This window comes from Equus asinus, chromosome 3 (genome assembly GCF_041296235.1).
Source record: "Equus asinus isolate D_3611 breed Donkey chromosome 3, EquAss-T2T_v2, whole genome shotgun sequence".
NCBI lineage: Eukaryota > Metazoa > Chordata > Mammalia > Perissodactyla > Equidae > Equus > Equus asinus.
In genome coordinates, this window is record NC_091792.1 from 58,472,988 (window position 1) to 58,493,779 (window position 20,792).

The 20,792-nt window shown below is 45.0% G+C and overlaps 1 protein-coding gene across 2 annotated transcripts in view; it reads right to left on the reverse strand.

Moving 5' to 3' along the window:
* The window catches only part of SCRG1 (stimulator of chondrogenesis 1), a 117,658-nt gene extending 105,443 nt beyond the window's left edge, over window positions 1-12,215 (reverse strand). Inside the window, exons 1-3 of one of the 2 annotated variants that reach the window (XM_070505071.1) lie at window positions 11,992-12,215; window positions 4,099-4,258; window positions 1,754-1,831 (exon numbers count right to left, since the gene is read on the reverse strand). The gene's annotated coding sequence lies outside the window, so the exon portion shown is untranslated. The remainder of the gene's footprint in view (window positions 1-1,753; window positions 1,832-4,098; window positions 4,259-11,991) is intronic. The other variant, XM_070505072.1, reaches the window with a different exon arrangement.
* Window positions 12,216-20,792: the final 8,577 nt, after the last annotated feature.

The following is a 20,792-nucleotide window of genomic DNA, read 5'->3' on the forward strand; positions in this document are numbered from 1 at the left end:
GAGACTTCAGCTGCCTGTACGACTTCTGAATTTTCTTGTTTTTCTCACACGTCTGTTGTGGAGCGTCTCAGTTTTAGTTCTCCCTCTGTCTTGCTGTTACTCTCTCTTTCCCCTCTCATCCTGGGAATTCAAGGTATGTGCTCCGCAGTCTCAGTAATGCTGGCTTTTAAGTGAGACCACAGTACAAAATAACAAATGAGATTTTAAACAATGTTTGAAGTGGGTGCGAACCATGTTGTTCGTTTCAAGACTGATATTCTTGCAGAAGCCATTGTGGAAGATGACAAAAGGCAAATGAATTGCAGATGAGGGTGAAACAAAAACAAATGAAATAAAGAAAATGAACAGACACAGATTTTAGAAATGATTTTCTATTTTTGATTAGGCTTGATCCTACCATCTTTGGTTACTGGTGTGTTTTCCCTCACATCTTTTGACCTTCTTGAAAAAGAAGCAAAGTCACTTCAAGGGACCCACATTTCAGTTGCAATGTGTAGCACAATTAGTTCACAGTAAGAGTTTGGCAGCACTCATACCTGCTGCAACACCTGGCTTCTGGTACGCTTGGGTGATGCCCAGATCTCACTTCATTACTAATGACAATATAATATTCACTTCCACAGAGTTCTATGCTGCTCCAGTCCCAAACTTGGCATGTAACGATCATAAAATAAAATAAGTGGATAAGGGAACTACAATACACAGCTCTGGGACCTCACTAATGCCCAATTTACTAGCCCAGGTATGCATGACTGCTGTAAACCAGAATGGTACCCAAAATGACAAAGACATGGGCACAGAATGAATAATTATCTGACAGCTTAATGCAGACATTGGTTTGTTCCATAATTTTAGGTTGAATATGTCCAGCTTGACGAAGGCTTTGAAAAATTGAGTATAACTTTTTATGAAAAACAAAAGCACAATGAGTGATGTTTTTTAAAAAAATCTAACTTTAGGGAACTGGACATTTTTGTGGCGCCAAATTATTGCCCCACTGATGCCTTGCTAATTTACAAAGGGAAGATGCCTTATTAGTGAAGAGAGCTGTGGCTGCCATCACTTTAACTCAGCGATCAAACTTGGCATCACCAATAGCGGGACAACCAGGCTTAATGTGCTGCTGATGTCACATACTATGAAATAGATAGTCTCACTTCTGGAGTATTCTTCAAAACGTATAACCTGAATCTCATCAAGACTTCAGATCTAAAGGATATACCGAAGATGGAGGAACAAGCTAAAGCACAACGAAAAAAGAATCAAAAAGTCCAGAACTGGAGCGTTCTATAAGACAACGGCCTGGCCTCTTCAAAAAGTCAGTAGTATGAGAAACAGGTGTGTGAGTGCTATTCTAGATTAAAAGAGACTCAACGATTGTAACATGTGCTCCTTGAGCGGATTCTACATTGGAAAAAAACATTTACAAAACCAAGGTTACAATTTTTAATACGGACTGGTGTTACATGATACTAGGGAATAAACATTAATTTATTAAGTGAGATATATTGGAATTTGTTTATATAAGAGGATGTCCTCATTTTTTGGAGCTGAAGTGCTTGGGGGGGGTCACTGACATTTATCAACAAAATGCACATAGATAGATGAAGCAAAGATGGCAAAATGATAATAACTATTGACTAAGTGTATTGGGTTATGTGTATATATAGTATGATTTTTTTCTCTATTTCTCTGCATGTTTGAACAATTTTATGATAAAAAGTAACAAAAAAAAGAAACAAAAAATCCTTACCTTTATTAGCTGATAATTTCTGAAAATTGATGTTTTGAAGCTAATTAGTTTCTCTCCATCCATTTGGATGAGATCAACCTGCCAAATTCACCAAAAAATAAACAAATAAATAAATAAAATAAAATATTAATAATTAAAAAAAAAATGTAGAGTAGAAGCTGCAGCCCTCACATGAAAAGTCCTCCACTGGCAACAACAACAAAGGAAAGGCAATACTTTAAACTAAACCACATCAATTTCCCTTTAATAATCTTTATCTTATGAGGAAAAACCAAAAACTTGAAGTGGTAATGGTGCCTGGTTTTCACATAAGTTAAAATCCGTATAATTGATGTTTGCTGTTATCGATGAGTGATTTCTAAGTAGATGGTTAAAAGTGAAAACAATCTTGCTAACTGTAGATTATCTGCTGTAATTGACTTTTCAGTGTGAGTTAGTTCAATAGAGAGCACCTGTCTGAAAAAGTGGGCTAGACTTAGGGAACTGCCCATAATCTGTGAATAACTGGGCCAGTTTGCAAATTAATAAAATAACTTACTCCTCATGTCTATTTTAACTAGCTTAATTTCCTAACTGGATGTCTGCGTAGAATACGCTAATTAAATAAAATATTCATATTTTACGGCATACATTTGAGTTAAATTGTTGTCCTGATTTGGTGCTCAAACATCGATTTACAAAACTGCTGAAATTCATTTGCTGTAACAATACAGTGATCACTTGGGCATAACGAAAATGGCACAGGACTGGGAGTTACGAAACCTACATGATAGGCCATGCTTATAGGCTTGAATACTAAATATGTTTGACTTTGGGTAAATCTTTAGTCTCCTTGGGCTTTAATTTCTTTATTTAAATATGCCAATGGTTAGAATAAAGGCTCTTAATTTGGGTTAAAAGGATCCTTGAATCCCCTGAAATTAAAATAGTTTGCGTGTGTTAGTGGAGAAGCATTTTTTTGAGGAGAGCTGTGGTAGATCAGACATGGGGGTTGCAGCAACTCCCATCTAAAGGTATTGACTATTTCCCTATCCCTCGATCTGGGCTGGTCTTGTGACTTGCTCTGACCAATAGAATGAGGGAGAACTGAAGTTGTGTGACTTTTGAGCCTTGGGCTTGAAGTTTCTGCTCTTATTCTCTTGGGATGCTGCCCACACCAGGTAAATTAGCCCTGGCTCTCCTGCTGGAGACATGTGGCTCAGCTGACAGCCAGTGACAATCACCAAAGCTGTGACTGAGGCTCTCTTGGACCAGCTGGCCTCAGTTAAGCTATCAGATGACTGAAGTTGCCTGAGTGACCCCAGACCAAGCTGGCAGAAGAACCGTCCAGCTGGGCCTAGCAAAAATTGCAGAATTGTGAGCAAATTAATGGTAGCTGTTTTAAACCACTAAGTTTAGGATGGTGTGTTATACTGTAATATCTAACTACTTCAAGAAGGTTTTTTTAGCTTTTATCTGATTCTCAAAGGTTACTGAATTTGAATTAGATTATTTAAAATTTTATGATTCCTTGTCTCTAATCTCTTCATAAGCTATGTCATAGCTATGATTTAACTTGGCAAGTCTTGCATTCAAACTGCATTTTAAAGTATCTTCTAGAATTTTTGAAAGGAAGAATTAGCAGGTCTTCAAGTCTGTAGTTCAAAGACTTTTTCCACTTCTTGAAAAAAAAGTAGACAGTGTTCATGCACCTCTTTCATTCTCCATATTTTTTTAAAGATTAAAGCAATTATATCTGAAAATTCTATTAATATTCTGGCTTGTTATAAGTTGTTTGAACTTATTTAGGACAGGTGGCATTTCCTCCTAAGTGATCTTCCTCCTCAATTCCTTCTTGCTAAACTTTGTCCCACCCTTTCTAGTCTAAGAAGTAGAACAGGGTATGAGGGTGCGGCCACCTCGTATGTTCACCATTCACAGGACACCGACAAAATGCCATCCCAGTCCTGCATGGACTCTGCACTAACCTTTGTTTCCAACAGCCCTCCTCCTCATCTAGAATGTCAGCCTCCAGGATTTAGTCTTTCTAACTCTTTTCTCACATATTCTTGACAGATTTTTTGTATTCATACGTGTTTTTCTAAATCATCTTCCACATTTTACATACACCATTTAAAAATATATCTGATCTCAGTACACAGCTCCCTGCATGAAGATACTAAATCTTTTTGGCTACCTCCTTCCTTTTTCTTTCTTCTTTTTTCTCCCCTGTTTTGGTCCATTTACAATAATAGCATCAGAATTTTATTTTGAGGACTCTCCTCTGCTTATTTTTGGAATCTCAGACTAGGGGGTTAAAGTCAGGCTTTTATAATTTCCTAAGATATTTTAAAACTCAAACTAACCGAGTGTGTGTCTGGCAGTGACCACATCCCTCTGGAATTTTCTGATGGCCAGGTGGCCCTCTTCCAGAATTCCTGTCACTTCTGATTTTCCATTCAGGGCCTCCAAGTTGGCCAGAATTAGAAGCAGAGTGTTAATCCTCTTCATCACTTCCTCTCCCCTCTGAAAGATGAAATTATCACACGGGTTAGTGATTCTCAGCCTGGCTGCACATTCGAATCACTTGGGGGCACTTAAAAACAAAGATCTGAGGCTCTAACTTGAGATTCTGCTTTAATTAGAATGGGTGGAGCCACCTTATCAAGTTTTTTTTTTTCTAATTCTAGGATTATTCTAATGTGCAGCCAGGGCTGAGAACACTAATTGAGGATTTATCAGATGTTCTTAGTTTAGAAAGTAAGACATCTGGCAGATGCCTGGATAGCTGAAGCTGCCACCATTAAGACTTTGAACACTTCTCTTCTCCAGTCCATTAAGTTTTAACACAGGCAATCTAGTCCTAGCACATCTAAACAGGATAATGACAACCAGAACCACAATATTACTTTCTGATTGTTGATATTCAGCTCGACACAGCTCTCACATCTTTAAACAAGATGAAGCTAGACAGCAAAAAGTCCATTGAAAAGTTCAGAACAGAGTTTGCGACATTAGCTTTTCTGAAATTCCAAGTAAAGAAGAATTACATTGTTTTTGATGATTTCCTTATAAGTACAGAGAGTAATTTGACAAAAGAAGTATATTTAAAATGAGAAAATGAAGCATTTTTTTCTCTTTGGTCAATTTTCAGGATGTTAATGTCTGTGTTAATCAAACGGCAACTGAGATGTCAAATACATTAGAGTTTTGAAAAATTCTCTCTCACCACACATCGCAGACACCACACATTTGGGCTTTTTAAAATTTTAAATTCTAAATAACTGTTAATTATTTTCATCAAGTATGCAAATACAATTTTTCCATGAGGCTATTGTTCTCCTTTGGAGATTGAAATGGCCTTGTTTCTGGTTAGTGGCAGAACTGATTTTGGTGTCATTCTCAGAGGTAGGCTGAGTGTCAGCCAAACTAGGACTTTAAGAGTGGGTGGCAAATCACCCTTGAAGATACATGACTCGGATCTACTGAGGGCACGGCTGCATCTTGGCAATTATGGCACGGGCCGAGAATGGACGGGTGTGGCTGTGCAATTTGACAGGCATTGTTAGACAGTACAGGCATGCAGGGGGGACTGAGCCTCCTGCGAATTAGAGATGACCCTGGGAGAAGACGAGGATGTGATGTTCCTGAATGCTTACTCAAGGAATAAAAGGCATAGAAAGTTCTAAAACTCTAGCTCTCATCTATTCTCAGTTCGCTGTGTAGTAACTGCTGTCTGGGGACAGTAGAAGTCCAGAGGGCTCTGCAGGAATCTAGAAACAGACAACAGAAAGGGTAAGCAACGTTCTCATGTTGAAATACTGCAACTGCTTTCAATCACGCAGGCACTTTTGGAATCACATGCGTTTTGTCAATGATTCAGTTTTGCAAATGTTTTGGAATACGGTTTCATCTGACAAACTCTCAAAATGTATTTCTTCACTTTCTAAAGAAAGCACATGTAGAAAATGGTGTCAAATAACATTAAAGGGTGTGTTTTGAAACTGTGGACACTACAGAAATTAGTGTTGGTTCTCTCTCCAACTCTAACTCATGCCATCTTGAGCTAGGATTACAGGAGTCTGAAACAATGCATGAGAGGATGGTGGAATGAAAAAGAATGCCTGACAAAACAAGACAGAGCTAACAGCAGAGTGAAGACAACTGATACTGGGTTTCCTAAAATTGTAGATTTAACTCAGACTGAGAGTTATTTCAATGTCTCTTTCATTTTAAATAGATAGACATACCTAAATACACACAAATATTTCACTATCCACTGCCAAATATCAACACTGAAAACAATGCATCCTGTTGTTCTGTAACAAAAAAGGGCAAAAATCACAAATTCATGCATAAATGTTTACAGAAGTTTTAAAAAATAATTAAGTTACATTTCTGCTCTTACCAAAATTATGTAGTCTTTCTAAACAATTCTGTTGACTTTCCTGGAGAAAAGAGAAGATTCCTACTGCTTCAAATTAAGGTCCTCATATTAGCAGAGCAATTATTGGTTATGACTGATTGAAAACAGATTGGGTGTTCCTTCAATTAGAAATAAGCACATTAATTTTAGAAATGATTTGCTACAGGAAAGCAAGCATGTTCAGATCTTAGGAGTACATCATGGATTGCTTTTTCCACCTCTTTCCTCAGTAGTGCCGGAAAAACCATATTTAGTACCCCTAATGTTTGGTTTTGAAGCAATCTAATGAATCTCCTGTTTTCCTTCTAAACCAGTAGGCGTTCTTACTTTGGTACAGTTCAACCAGGACTGCACAAATGACTGGGATCAAAAGAAGATTCTACCTCTTCACTTGAACTGAACCAGTGTGAATTAATTTAAAATGTCAAACTCCATTTCCAGAAAACAGGCTTGAAGAACAATACTGTTTGGTTAAGAAAGAGGTTAATGAGGAAAATGTAATCCTCATTCGAATGCCATTGGAATGCAAAGCCGCATTTATTTGCATGTGTGGTATCTGTAAAAGGTCCAAGGAATTTGTTTTTGGTGTTTTGAATTGTTTACAATGTATTTGCTTTTTATTCCATCTAGTAACAATTCCCAGAAATGATGGAAAGCAAAAGATGGAAAAATATAAATGCATTTGGGTTCTAAGAAAATTACCAGTTGCAACATCGGCTCTAGCCACGGTTCATAAAGCAGGTGATTATGGAGACAACAAAGAAAAATGTTATTAAGTCAGTAAAAATCCCTTGAATATGGTCAATTCTGCGATAGCGCCTAAAAGTCTGACACTCCAAAACACTCCATGCCATATTTTGCAACAAAATCTCACTAATAATGATGCTCATTTGCAAGCATATCATTTAGATATTCCAGGCTGCAGGACACGGAACACGCAGGATAATTTCTTTGACATTGCTAAGTTTTATTAAGTCATTTACCAAAATGTCAAATAAAACAAATCTGTTATTTTAAAATCAACCCTGGAAAGGTCACTGACTTTTCAATAGACCAGTTTTTCACCACACTTTTAGGTTATTTTCTTGCACATTTCAGGGTCAGGATCTGATTCATTAAGAACACTGGGTTTCAAAACAACCCTGTTTCCCTCAGGCCCAGCAGCCAGAGCAGAGCACTGTGCTGGAAGCCAGAGGCCATCGATTGACAAGGAGCCAGGCCTTCGGGGCAAGGGGTGTCTTTGCAGAAAGTCAGTCATATTAACGTTCAGGCCACAAGTTCCCATTTACTATGGAGTTGTTGCCCTATTATAGCAACGTGCTGATAAGTTACCTTTATTCAATGATAACGCTTAGGAGTACCAGGCTTCAACTTTTATTTCAATACCATGGTTTGTCACTTGAATGAGGGTTTCAAATATGCGAGAATAAAAATGAGACAAAAATTAACGTTTTTATGGCCTCTCCTAATATTTCTCTTTCTGGCAAATTCTTTTTGCTATGTAGAGAGAGATAATTTTACAGTAACAAAATCCTTTCGGAAATCTCTATTTCTCTCTCCTAAAGTTTTCAAGGGGCAGAACCTCCTTGAACCTCTTCCCGCCTCTGGCAGGGAGGAGGAGCAACTGACCCGATTGGTGCGTTTGGAAGAAGGACCTGAGCATCCCCCTCCAGCCCTCTTGGACCAAACTCTGGCCAGGATGAGAGGTGTAATTTATTAGCCCTCTCGGATCTCAACCACTTCACAGAAGTAAATTAACTAATACAGAATTAATAGTTTTAAAAAAGTTTTAGCAAGGGGCTGGCCCCGTGGCCGAGTGGTTAAGTTCGCGCGCTCCGCTGCAGGTGGCCCAGTGTTTCGTCGGTTCGAATCCTGGGCGCGGACATGGCACTGCTCGTCAGACCACGCTGAGGCAGCGTCCCACATGCCACAACTAGAGGAACCCACAACGAAGAATACACAACTATGTACCGGGGGGCTTTGGGGAGAAAAAGGAAAAAATAAAATCTTTAAAAAAAAAAAAAGTTTTAGCAACATGTCCATCCTGGATTCCTGCTGGCCTGCTCCACATCATCTTCACCCTGGGGCCCAGGCTGGGGAGCTGCCTCTGTCTGCATCATTGCTGACCTATGTTTATAGGGACTAAAGACCAAGCACAGTCATTTCCACTCACACATCGTTGGCCAGAGCCAGTCACCTGGTCACAACCAAGAGCCACAGAGTGGGGACACGTACTCCCGCAGAGAGAGGTACCATACATTTGAGAACAATGACAGAGTTACCAGAGCAATCAATTCCTTCTGCACAAAAATTAGTGCCATATATTAAATCTTGTCTCTGTTCAAGAAGAATTGATGAGCCAAAGAATCAGCTCCTAAATAATATCTGCAGGTTCAGGCATTAGCTGGCCAGAGGAGATGCCCTGTGATCTGCCGTGGCAGAGGAGATCCGTGATGTCCATCCAGCTCTCGGTTCACACTAAGCGAAGCCGACTTGCCCAAGCAACTTGTTCACCCTGAGGCTGGAAACTGAAAACTCATTACCTTCCCTTATCTTTCCTGCTCATTAAAATGGGTAGAACAGTCAGTGAGCCCTAGCAAAAAGTTTTGCTTGACTTCTGCAAAGAATGGCTGCTTTTCCTGATTTGCTGCAAAAATCAGGAAGAAAAGCCAGTGGAAGTGAAGCTTTGTGGAGAGAGAAGCAGAATGAGATGAGAGCAACCCGTCGGTCATCCCTTCAACCTCATGATTTCTGGATAGTAGGCAAGCTCTCCTAGATGGGGCTCACCACCCCCAAATTGCCCCCAGCTGGGGACAGTCACCTCACTGCCTTCAGGTCTCTACCACTCCGTGCCCACGATAATCCAGACCTCAGGTATGAAGCACTCAGACAGCCTTGTTCCCTGTATCAGTCAGGGTTCCATACAGGAAAGAGGAAACACTCTCGACCTTTCAAGCTCACAGGGATTTAACACAAGTTATCAAGTGGCAGGGCTGGAGGAATGGAGTCGGGGCAGCCATCAGGGCCCCCTACAGCCACGAGGCTGGTGACCAGACAGTGGACCATGGCATGCGGCCACTGCCCATACTCATGCTTCCAGAGCCCTATCCTACACCTACACAGCTGAAGAAAAAGTGTGTCTTCCTCTTTTCTGCCTTTCAAATCCTACATGACTGCATTTCATTATCAGAACTTGAACTGCATCCTGAATCTTGCTGCAAAGGTGACTGGGAATATAGTTCTTACACTTCCAGGCCCTGCAATAGAAGGTGGTGGGGGAACTTCGGAATGCCAAGGGGTAGACAGTAATCAGCGCAGCTCTTCTACAGGGACTCTGCAGTGAATCCCATCCCTTAGTGGTCTGTCCAAGAATAAGGTGTTCTGGAACCCATCCTCTCCTGAGTCCCCCTCCAGATGGAGAGTCCCCAAACTAACCACTGAGAGCTGGTGTTAGTGACGGAGTCACCCTACTCCAGATCTGATCCCCTGGCAGCCTAGAACGTTAGGGGACTGCCTTGGGGTGGAAGGCAGGGTTCATGGAATTAAGATGGTAATAAGGCCAAGAACTCAGGAGTGCTTTCATTTTGCCCTGTCAGTCACCTTCCCACTCCACACTCCTCTGGAGATTTTATAGAGCAATGGTTCTCAAAGTCTGGTCCTGGGCCAGAAGCATCAGCATCACTTGGGAACTTATTAGAAATGCAAATTCTCAAGGCCCACTACAAACCTCATGAATCAGAAACCAGGGGTAGAGCCCAGCAATCCGTGGTTTAACGAGCCCTCCAGGTGATTCTGACCCACGCTAAAGTTTGACAACAACTGCTGCAGGGAATTACACATTTCTGAAACTAACAGAAAATGGGAAACAATGGCCACTTATTATGAGGCATAAAACAGCCTATGCCTCAGTACAGAGCTCTAGTCAAGCTAAGATGGAGCATGTGGCTAGGTCCATCTCCCCCAAAGTCCAAATCTACAGCTCCTTTCCCTCTGGCTGACCACATGGCGCAGGAACCCAAAGCCGTGACCAGCATGTTTTCAGGTGAATAGAGAGAAGGAAGGCCACACCCAAGCTGGGTCTGGGCCCAGCTAACCAATCCTAGTATCTGGAGTGGAGAAAAGAGGGAGTGGGCTGACAATCTTTAGAGCAGGCTTTAGCAGGTCCACTTACCAGGAAATAAGAGAAAGAGCCAAGGGAGCCATCACCTTTTAACACAAAATGACCCGTCCTCTAGTAATTATGGTTTAATCAGTGTCCTGAAACTTGAACAATAAAAGTAGTATCTGCTCTTCCTAGACACCGGGACAGAGAGAAAGAGGGATAGAAGCATTCCTCACCCCAACATCAGTCATTGAGCACCTAAATTGCTTCTCATGCTTCCAGACTCTTCTACCAGTTAAGATAATGAATCCCCTTTCCAAAATTTCTGACTCAAGCTACCCCTCCCATACCTAGTCTGAATAAGCAGGTTTCTGCTTTGGTCTATGCTCCAGGGTCCTATTCTCATCCTCCTATTGCTACCAGTCCTACCACAGGTCTGGGGCTCCATGTCATTCTTTCTTCCCAGTCCTCTCCCTGGGGCCTGAAGCCCGACATGATGTCTCATCCAGTATTACTTTCATAACCAGCAAAGAATCCACTGTGTTGAGATTTTAAAAACTGAATACCCACCTCACAATCTCCTTTCACTGAGGGTCATTCTCAGTGTCAAGGCTGCAAGGGGGCACATACCCACTGTAGCTCGGTGTAGAGCACCAGGGGGCAGCAGGGGCCTCAGCCTTGCGCCCCAAACCAGAGGAGCCTAACACTGATGGGAACTTTGTTAGAGAAAATGGAGTTATCTAAAACCATAGCTTTCAACCTTTTTAATGTAATCCATGGTAAGAAATACATTTTACATTGTGACCCAGTACACATGTATCTATACGGGAAAAAAGATTTGTGAAAGAATATTTATCCTTACCATCCTTCCGATATCTTCTCTTCTTTTCTATTTCATTTCAAAAACGCTAGTCAAATCCCACATAATTGATTTCACAACTTACTAACGGTTGGCAGTCTGCAGTATGAAAAACACTGCTCTAAGTGCACACTATAATAAACACACCAGGGTGGCATATAAAAAGCAGCATTAATAGCACACTGTCATCATCACTAACATTGCTGAGTGCTCTCTGTGTTTGTATGTGTGTTACTGTCATTTCAATTAAAATCTTCAAATTGCTATAGGCCATAATACCAACTCTATTCTCTTAGTTTTCCAGTGAATATAAAAAGAATTACTTTTATTGAATTCATCTTAACTTGAAATTTGGTGATGATTTGCAAGAGCGGTACATGTGGATGGCTAAATTTTAATTTCCAGATTAGTAGCTGTTTTCTAAATTTCAACCAACAGTTTTGTTCAACGAAGTTTGGTTTAAATCACGTAAATCGATATAATCGTAAAACGGAGTTTCTCCCTGTTAAATAACAGTAGTTCAAAGACTGGAAATATTTCAAGGATTAAAAAATGGGATTTTTAAAAACCCGTGTGCTTTCCATAAGAGATTCAGGTCCTCAGCTGTCATGTAAGGAAATCTCAAAGCCCTCCTTTCACAGCTGGGAGGACTTCTGCCTCTTTAGAACCATGCACTTTCTCTCTCACTTACGAATAGATAGGCCACTACACACGACACCCGGAGACCTGACCCTGCACCCACAGCTATGCGCACACCGAGGCGCGCGTGCCCTCCCGGCCCCGCACTCATCTGCCGCACAGACAGATACAGGATGCTGGCAGATTGGAACCGGTCTTCACTTCTCGCTCTCCTTCCCCAAATCAAAACCCACCGTAAACACTGCGAAGAGCCAGGAAACCTCATGGCTTTAATTATTTCCGTTCCCCAAGCTCCATGTGGCACACAGGACACCTCGTTTCCCTTTAGGCTTGCCGTCCTCCTGCGAGGGGTGCGGAAGAAGAAAAAAGCAAAGCTCCAATTCCAAAGGGCGGAGGGCGCAGAGAGAAAGCGGCTGCCCAGGACAGTGCTCTTCCTTCCGCCTCCTCTCTCTACTGTGAGCAAGCAGGGAGATCCTCCAGCTGTTGCAGGGGTTGAGAGTTGGCGCCACCTGGCTTCTTTAAGAAGAACGAGAGGCAGGAGACAGGCGAGGTTGAAGGAGAGCCCTCGCCCTCCTCTCCACCGCGGGCACCAGCCGACGACGGGAAGAAAGCCCTGGGGCGCCTTCCACTTCAAAGCCCTCGGGGCAGCCTGGCAGCTGGCAACTGCGCGCTGCGGAAGGAGAGGCAATTACCCTCCGGGGAATCGAAAAAAACAGGAACTTCCCTCGCTACTGATGTTAGAACAGCAGATTCCACATTTAACGCAAGTTCAAAGTGCAGAAACAACTGTGGCAACTGAAAGCGTTATAAATAGCACCGGTCAATTTCGCACTGATCAGCTCTGGCTCGTTAGTTTCAATCATCTATTCTGCCCAAACTTTCCACACTGGCCTGTGGGCAAAGAAAGGAGAAAGGGCATCCTAGGGTTCTGACCTTTACTGGGCTGCAACGCTGGCAAGGAGGCAGGTTGTTAAAATGAGTCCCCTGTGCCTCTGTTTGTACACATGCAAAATAGAGAAAACAGTGCATTCAATAATTGGTCCAAGTGACTGAAGTGAAAATAAACCGAAAGCCTGGCGGGAAACTGCTTTTCAACGTCACCGTTTTTAGTAGGAAGGTACAATAATAGTCGTAGTAAAAATGGTAATGGACTATTATTACCCTTCAGTGCTCTATAAATTTGTACTAATTTTGTATTTGTGTGTATGGATGAATTCACAGAATGACTGCTAGTTAGAGGACACTGCTACCACCTGCTTTATAAAGAACCTGGACTAGTTATCAAAAGTAGTTATTTAGCCACCCATTTCAGCATGTCTTTTACAGGGTTGAACCCAAAAAAAGGTATGTTTCGAAACTTCTTTTCCATGTAACCATGCAGGTGCACAAACACAGACACATGGACACATATAATATGTAGACATTAAGTGCATGTGTGAAAACGTGTACCTGCATGGGAAATGTGGGTTTGCATTTACTGGCATAATGACTCATGTACAGTGCTACAGTTTACACAAGACTTTTGCATCGACTTTTTATTTAATCCTCACAATATGAGGGGGCGTTGTCAGTCTCCATTTTACAGATGAGAAAACAGGCTCAGAAAATAACTTTACCAAAATTTTGATGATAAGAAGCTATAGAACCAAAGGCTTTTATTCTAAATCTGGGCCATTCTCATATTCAGCAAACACGTAATGGACACCTACTGTTTTGCCAGGCACTTAAGCACTGTGGCCACAAAGATTAAAGACTTTTTCTGCTGTCCTCGAGAAACTCACACCTAGTGAGGAAGAGAGAGATCACAATTATGTAGGATATAAACACCATAATCAGCCTGGGGCTTAGTGAAGGCTTTCCAGAAGAGAGGACAGACACCTGGGCTGAATCTTGAAGGACAAGTACAATGCTGTCTAATGGAGGAGTGAGGTGTTTACCAGGCAGAAAGACATGTGCCAAAACATGAAGGCGAAAGCAACTAGGGTGTTCAACACAGTTTAGCAGAGCCAGGGCTTGGCATGTGTGTAGGCAGAGTGGTGAGAAGGGAGACTATAAAGAATATTATACGCTCTGCATTTGGATTTTCCTCAAGTCTATGGGGAGTGAATGAAAGGTCTAAAGTAGGGAAATGACATGATCAAGTTGCCTGATATAAAGATCACTCTGGCCACCCTTGGCACAGACTGGAGATATGCTGGCAGTAGGAGAAATGATGGAATGATGCAGTCAAAGGTCAATATCTGTCGTTACTAAGGCAGGAGGTCAGAAGTGGGGCAGGAGAGGGTGGATTTGAAGGATCTGAAAGATATTTAGGACCTGGTGACAGCAGCCAGGTTACTGGCCTAAGCTCCTGATGCCATTCATGGAGACTAAGAGAACAGACTATGAGTGTGCAACAGGGACTAGAAATAAATTCTGTTTTGAGCATGATGAGTTTTAGAAATCTAAGCACATCTACATGGAAGTGTCCTCCAGCAGGGAGTTGGATATTCAGGTCCAGAGTTCCAAGAAGAGGTCTGAATTGTAGACAAATGTGTCACCAACATCAACTGAAACCATAGAATGGTTAATAATAATATTTGCTAACATGCATCAAGTACTTAACTATGTATCTGTCACTGTGCAAAGCACTTTTAGTAGATTGTCTCATTTAGTCCTCACAACGACCTCAGGAAGTATTATGATTAAGTATTGCCCAGGGAGAGATTATCATATAAAAGAAAAGGTCCAAAACAAGACTCTGATGATTACACTTAAGAATGGCAGGATGGTCAAGAGGAGTGCAGATGGTTGGGTGGTAGAAAGAGGTATCCTAAAGACTTGATCCTTGCTCACCTAAACCTGTCACAGAGACTGGTGGACCCCATCTTTGCAGTAACTTTCCTGGAGGAGTATGGCACTGAGCAGGAAGCCACCCTGGGCTCTCCAGCTGCGTGACCTGGGGAAGTCAGCTCTCTGGGCTCATGTGCTCATCTGTAAGAAGGGGCAGAAGCATCTCTAAAGCACTTTGCAAGTTTAACATTCTCTAAGTACTTAATACAAGAATAAGCAGAGTTCTAGTGTTGGTTCTGTTACTCCTCCATCTCGTATGGGTAAGGAGCTCATTGCATGTTGATACATATGATAGCATCAGAGAATACGAGAACAGAAATTAGATTTATGGACCAACAGATCACCTGCAAAAATTAATAATATACATGTGTATAGATACAGAGATAGAGAGAAGAGCAAGAGTGAGGGAGAGAGGAGTAGATCCAGAGAAATTAACTGGTCAAGATATACAGTGAGTTGATGGCAAAGCCAGGTTTAAGTCCCAACTACTTGTCAGGTAATTTGCTCACTGGTCTCTGTGTATGTCATGTAAGTGACACTTATAAGAACACTGGAAGATTTGATAAGATTTGTGTTTAATCAGCTCCATGTGTGTTGTGCTTCCTTGCCCCACCACCATCAATACTGCATCAGAAAAAGCTGCATGTTCTGGAGACAGCACGGATCTTCTTTTAAATGGGAGCCCCAAGAATTTACCCCTGCCTTTAATACTAACTCTACATGTCAATCTGCTGAAGGAGAATATTCTGAGATCATTTTTCAGAGGTGATGAAAGGAATCCATTTATTGGAAGAAGCTAGAAGAGAGGAAATGATCCAGCTTGTCTTTCCACTTAGGGCAATTACCGGGTAGTGAGCCCAGCAGGGAAAGACGGCACGTCCCCAGCTCCATCCCAGCTGTGTGCCCTTGGCAAGTAACTTGAACATTTTGGGTCTCAGTTTATCTTCAGGGAGAAGTTGCACTAGATCACTTTAAAGATCCCTAATATTCTGAGGTTTCATCTTGAGAAATTCCTAAAGAAAACTGCCTGCATTTTTAGGCAACTGTCCCCTGCCTCTCTCTGCTAGGTAATTTTAAAAACTGGGTCAGTGATTTAGATAATAATAGTAATAATGATAATAGCAGTTAATGAGGAAGGGGAGCTTTGCAACAGAATCTTGTTTAGACTGAAGTAAAAAAGTGGTTTGCAGGGTATTGCCTTCACTTAGTTCCTTCAATATTCACTCAGTTAAAGATCTAAGTGCCCCTCACATACCGAGCAAGATGCTAAGGCCGGGCATACAGCCAGTGTATCTTGACCACATTATGGAAGCACCTACCGACAGGAAAATGTGCTTTTGCAGGTATAATGCCCAAAGCGACCTAGAGTGTTCAAATCTGATAATGCCTCAACTCTGCCACAGCCGGCTCTGGGGTCCCCGGCAAGTCACGTTCTCTCTGGCCTGGCTCCTGCAGCCGGCCCATCTTCAAAGTCCCTTCCCGGGCTAGATTCAGTTCCTGAAAGGCCTCATTGATGGCCTCGGCACAGCAGCCAACTGCCTCACGTGAACGCAAGACGCCCTAGGTAACCTGACCCTGCGGCTCCCTCCCATTTGGGGAGAAAAAAAGAGACGGGGTGGGGGTAGGGGGGCAGGGATCGGAAAAAAAGGAAAGGAGATAAATACTGAGAAACATGTTTTGGCAGGCAAGGCCTTCGGAGACTACCATGTGTGCTCCACATTGAGCAGCCCCTGGTCTTTGATGTTTTTTCTGAAAGAAAAGACATTATTCTTTCTCAAACAGCGCCTAAGTACTGCAGACATTAAAACAATGAGGCCAGGACGCGCGCACCGGCTCTAAGTGTTTAATTCGTCCTTCACCCACGTGCTTGCCACCAGCGAGCTCCCCCGTGTGCACCCTGGCAGCTGGCAGGGCTGCCAGCCTCTCCCGGCCCCATCCCCCTTTCAGGCCCGGTTTGTCTGGATCCTAGAACACCCCAGCGCCAAGTTCGGAAGTAAGTACTTTCCCAAACGCCGGACGAAAAGCCCCCAGATGTTTCCTGCATCACGGAAAAGAGCCCAGGTTGGATCTGAAGCATTCTTAGGACGGCGGGTCACGGGTTCCGCCCGGCGCGCGCGAGTCCCGCTCCCCGCGAACGGCGGGATGCGCCCCGGGGCCCACCGCAGTCCCCAGGTTCGCGCCCACTCCAGCTCGCAGGGGAGAGGCCAGCACAGCGGGAAATAAAGGGGGGATTTATTACGTGTGGAATTATGAATCGCAACCGAAGATCCCTAGTAAATTTACACTCTAATCTTTGGGGAGTTTATGAAATAGTCACTCACGGGCCGATTGTAAATTCCTCCTTCCCTTCGCCTCCCTCTACCCACCGCTAGTCAGAACGGCTATCTTAACGAGGGACCTAAATCCACTCGGGGTCCCTCTAGGGGACAGGGAGGCCCCAGCCAGTCGCAAGCGAGGCCCCCAAAAGCGGGAAATTCCCTACCCCGGGGCGGGAGGGTGGCGTAGACGCCCGGCAGCTGTGGTGCCCCGCGGGGCTTCGCAGACCCTGGCCGCTCAAAAATGGGTGGGGCGGGAGGGCTCTCCCCCGAGAGCGGCGGTGTCCGAGCCCCCGCTGCTTCCGGGTCTCCGCAAGCGCTTCCGGGGTGCGCGCTACGCGCCTGGTTTCCGCGCCTATGGATGGTCTCGAACAGCAAACGGGAAGATGAGCGCCAGGAGAGCACAGTCACTAGTGTGACCGATAATATGGGGGGGGGGGGCGACATCAAGGGCCCTTTAGTTAGTCATGGTCAAGCCCTACTGCTCAAGCTCGTTAAGGTCTTCTCTGTTCTGGCCGTGAGAAGGGGCTCGGGATGCACCGGGGATCCGCGAAGCGCGTGGCCAGAGCGTCGCCTCAGCCTCCCGGCCCCACCCGTGGTCGTGGGCACTCGGGCACCGCCCGGGCGCCCCTTTATCCGGAGTAAATTCACTGGGCGCACGAGGTACGGCCTTCCTGTGCTCTGGCCTCCGGGAAGGTCTCTGCTCCTGGTGTCCGGAGTGAGTCTGGACTCCGCAGAGTGGGCACAGCTCACCCTGACCCCCGAAGGTCAGAATAGGAGCACTGTCGGGCAGAGGTCACAGTGATGCCCTGACTGTCTTAAATGGGTCAGCTGCAGCGGGCTTCCTCAACCCCACGGTGCGGGTTATTCAGGAGGAATCGGCCTAAGTTTGGGCTCTGGGTTGAAAGTGGGAGCAGGTCCTCCAAGGTGATGTCACATGTGAGGCTGAAATTAACTGAACAGGAACAGGCACACACGCGCGCGCCTTCACTTAAAATCGCTGTCAAGTAATGGTCCCTTATCCTTCGGAGCATCCGTTCTGTCAACCAGGATCTATTTTCTCAGCACCTACTGTGTGCTCATATCTTTACCAGGCCCTTTGGGGGACACAAGGTCACAGCAGGTCAGGTTCCCGCTCGTGAACCTGGCTCACTTCTGGGAATTAGTGCGTTAGTGGAAGAAAGAGAGGGCGCCCATTAAAATTTCTTCTTGTGCTACACTTTTTTTCTGGAATGAATCAAAGGCACCCAGAGAAGAATATAATATTGCACGCCTGGACTTCGGGCTCGGCTTCCTTTTTCTGACCCTTCCTTAACCCGGCTTTCCCTCCTCAGGAGATTTGGAATTCCCTTTACGGAGGCTGGGCGGGGAAACAGCCAGCCCAGGTAAGTATGGGAGCCACATGGTCTCGCAAAAGGAAAAAAGGAAATCATCTCCAAATGCAGCCAGCCAGGTGCGGGTAGATAGAAGCTGAAAGGGAATAGGGAATCTGGATAACCCCCAAGCAGCAGACTCGGTATCCGGTGGGGAGGTGTGAGAAACAGTCAACATTTGGAGCACTGGAGTCAGAAGATTTTTGGCAGCCATTAGATAACTTCCTGATCTGCAATAAAGTTCACGTGACCGGGAGGATGTTTCTGCGATTCTGTTGCCTGGCTACCTTCCTCTCCTCTCTCTCGAAGTCTTCAAGTTTAAGAGATTTTTCTGGGTCCCAGCTGAGTGATGGTGCTGGCCAAATGTGGGCCCTGGAAGGAGTCCTGGCGGCCCAGGATCGATGGGGTCCGACAGGGGCAGTCCCGACCTCACTGACCTGTTGCCTCCCCAGTTCTCACCTGCAAGATGGCATAGAGGCCCCCGTTTTCTGAGTGGGAAATCCAGGCACCCCCCTTTTGACCCACCAATCCGTCTGTTCTTCACCCTCCCCAAACGGTCCAAACTAAACATTTTTTTCTATCTATGTAAAGTGACTTCCGCGGCCCTGACGCCCTCCTGCGGCCACAGCCGCGTTTCTGGACGCGGTTTTCCATAATTAGGGCCTGACCACTATGGAAATATATGCAAGATGTTTGCTTTCCTCAGTGAAAAAAATTAAAAGGGAGCTTGGCGCGTACTGCAGGGCTCCCTGGGAAGCAGCGCGCATTAAGAGGGGCCCAGCACCAGCCACACTTCTCCAGCTGGGCGAGGGCTGGGGGAGGGGCGGTGGAGCCCAGGCCCACGCGGTTCCCCCTACAACCGGAATCTCTGGGTTCGTCCTGGCCAGGGATCCTGCACAGCCAAGACAGGTGTTGGCTCTTGGTCTCCGTGGCCAGCTGGCCCTCGCCTCGTTCCCACTCCCCGGACCCCTTATGCAAGTGCAGACTGGCCGGCCCTGCAGGTGGGTGGGAGCCGGTCGTGCTCCATTGGCATCACCGATCAGGGTTTTGCGCCGGTTCGGGCCCGCTTTGAGGGACCATCCTCCCTGGCGGTCGAACGTGGGCTTCCCCGAAGTGGAGTGGGAGGGTAATAGAACTGTCTGAGAGCAATCAATCGGCCAGGGTCGGGGGAACGCAAACGTGAGCAAGCTCAAGAATGCGCTTGTGAGATCCGAGGAAAGGACTTGGAGTCCAAAGTCTACGCACCGCTTGTCAAGCCATGCTGTGGCAGGCGTCACTCATTGTAAAGTAGAGGAAGATGAGCACGGATGTTAGCTCAGAGCCAGTCTTCCTCAGCAAAAAGAGGAGGATTGGCAGCAGATGTTAGCTCAGGGCTAATCTTCCTGGTGTGGGAAAAAAACCTAGGGTCGTTGCAGGGGTGGAGGGAGGTGATTGGCCTAGGAAGCCACACCTCCCGGTGAGAAAGGGAGATGGCAGTTCCATCACGTTTCCCTCATTTCTAGGAAGAAAATACAAGGATTTCTCCAAAGACAAATAAACACACAGAGACGAGGATCACCAGGACTAGGCGCGGCAAACCCCTTATTGGGCAATTGTTCCCGGTTTGCAAATGCAAGAACAAACTCAGAGAGGCCGAGATGCTAGTTCAAGGTCACAAAGTCAGCAAGTCCAGAAGCCAGGCCCATGGTGGGCTCCGAAATGCATTAACCACTTGCCACTTAGTCTCTGACAAGCAGCTCAAGCGGAATCTCCACGATGTTCCTAATTCTACAGGAGTCCCTGATCTGTCCAAGCTCCTGACGCCTTTTGAGAGGGTGTGTCATCCTTAGCAAAGGAGAGACCTACCTTAAACCTGCTGCTGGGGAGGACGGGGGGGTGGTGGTAAGTCTGAAGTAGCCAAGAGTGTCTTGTAGTTTCCACTGGCTATAAGCATGGTGTAGTCTAATTGCTGCACGGAACTGCCTTCCAGCCCCACACAACTGCAAATTCCAGAGCTCAGAGCACACCCGCGCGCTCTGCTTTGCCCAGCACTGAGTGGATGCTGAAGAAGCAGCTGTGGACATTGTCAACCTGTGCAATCTCCCGCTTGCAGCCACCACGCAGAGTCCAAGCTGCTCTGGTTTTCTCATTTGGATCCATTTCTTTTTTATCTTCGCTTGAGAAATCGTTGTAGTCATTAATAAGTGTAATAAGATCACTCTAGCTCAAGTCACCCAGAATGGCCAAGAGCCCAGAGGCTCCCCTGGGGCAGCTGGCCGGAACTGTGTAGAGGAGGACCTCCAACCCCCTGCCCGCACCTCCCAGGGCTTTTCCCATCCGCACTCCCTGCGCGGCCTCCAGCTTTCGCTACCCTCTGCCAGTGGGTAGAGCCCTCTCAGAGACTAGACCCACTTGTTTGTGAATGTGCTGGTCCCATGCAAAGAACCCCAGAGGTACTAAACAAGGGAATTTGGCTCTAGAAACCAAGCGGCAAAACCCACTGAAGTGGAGACAGATGCTCTTTATCTTCGGTTG